Raw genomic sequence first — 1,886 nt, forward strand, 5'->3', positions numbered from 1 at the left:
TCAGATAACAGGCCAGGAGGAGATTGCAGGGGAACCTTTGCAGGTGATGGATTCAGGATTGAGTTGCATTATCCATGCACAGTTCTGGGTGATAGTACTAGGGCCAAAAGGAGAGATAAGAATTGAAGGCCTAAGGGATTAGGGGCACTGGTTGTGGTTCAAGGATGGAGAAGAGTGCTTGTGATTATTCAAGAGGAAGAAGAGACCTTAGTGTCAATTACAAGACAGAGGAGTACCTTAGAAATTTTAATTGCAAAAGAGTATGGGACATGGCCACAATCCCAGTGGCAGGAAAAGTGCTAGTACTGGTGACTACAGGAGAATAAGGTCCCTTCATAGGGAAAAACCAGAGCAGAAGCCAGGAGAGCAGTGACCACACATCTCCTTATATCACACCACCTTGGAAGTGCCAAGCATATGCAGACTCCCAGAGCTACCTCTAAAAACAGGAGAAAGACCTGAAACTTGGAAAAATGATCCCTCCAACATAGGAGCAGAGACCAAATTTTCATAAAGTTAAAGGAACAGACTGGAAAATGAGAAAACAGCAATGAATGAAACTGACAACAGAAAGTTATTATACTGATGGGGAAGAACAAGATACAAGCTCAAAAGAAGACAATGAAGTAAACTAGCTATATGCAAAGCCTAAAGGAAAACTGTGAGTTGATCAAAGGCCCAAGAAGAATTTCTGGAAGAGTGCAAGAAATAATTTAAAAATTAAAATAAAAAAGGTAGAAAATCTTAGAAAACAGCAATGAGAGTAGGGTAATAGAATCATAAAATAGGAATCAACAACTTGGTAAAAGAGGCAAAAAAAAAATACTCAAAGAAATAATAGTTAAAAATACCCTAAATGGTCAATTATTAAAAGAGGCACAAAAATACAGTGTAGAAAAGAACGTCTCCAAAAGCAAATTGGCTAAACTAAAAAGGGATGCATAAATTCACTGGAGAAAATAACTCCTTAAGAAGTATAATTGACCAAATGAAAATATATATGTATATATATATATATATATATATATATATATATATATATATATATATATATATATATATATATATATATATATATATATATATATATAAATGTCCACAGAAGGAAACATTCTCTTTAAAATGAGAATTGTGAAAGTTGAGCCAAAATGGTAGAGCAAGAAAGGAATTAAACTGAACTCTCTCAATTAATGTCCAAACAATTATATAATAATAAATTCTGAAGTGATAGAAGAAGCAAAAGGATGGGATAAAACAATTTTCCACCCCTAGACAACTTAGACAATTGGAAGAAAAAGTCTGTTCCACTTGGGTAGGAGGGGAGCTCAATCCAGTGCATGTGGTATTCAGACAGATTGATAGTAGCCTTCACTCCAGTAAGCCAGCTGAAAGGTATAAAGGCCCAGAGTAGGGCAGCAGCAAAACTCCTCAGCACTGGCACAGCAGACAAGCAACTAGGTTCTGTACCCTTAAAGTAGCATGCCAGTGGAGAAGCCACATACCCACTGGCAAAACAGGCCAATGCAAGGTCCCAAGACCTCAGCACAGTAGGCTTGCAAATAGATCTCGCAGTCCTAGAGTAGCAAGACTAAGGTGAGGGTCATGTCCTTGTGAAAAGAACCATGGGACACTGCTCCATGTGCCTCAGAAATAGAGCCTAACTTTAAAGTTCCCAAAATAGGGTAACAAATGATTAACACAAAACAGAACATAAAAAAGCACCTGATGTTACAAAGTTACTGTGGGAAGAACAGTAACAGGGGAGAACAAAAGAAAGTCAGAAAAGGATAAGAAATCAAAATGCCTAAAATGCCTCAAAGAAAAAGGTGAATTAGTGTCAGGCCAAAAAATCACTCATGGGAGAACTCAAAGAGAATTTAAAAAAA

The sequence above is a fragment of the Notamacropus eugenii genome, chromosome 4, assembly GCF_028372415.1.
Source record: "Notamacropus eugenii isolate mMacEug1 chromosome 4, mMacEug1.pri_v2, whole genome shotgun sequence".
In the NCBI taxonomy this organism is placed as follows: Eukaryota; Metazoa; Chordata; class Mammalia; order Diprotodontia; family Macropodidae; genus Notamacropus; species Notamacropus eugenii.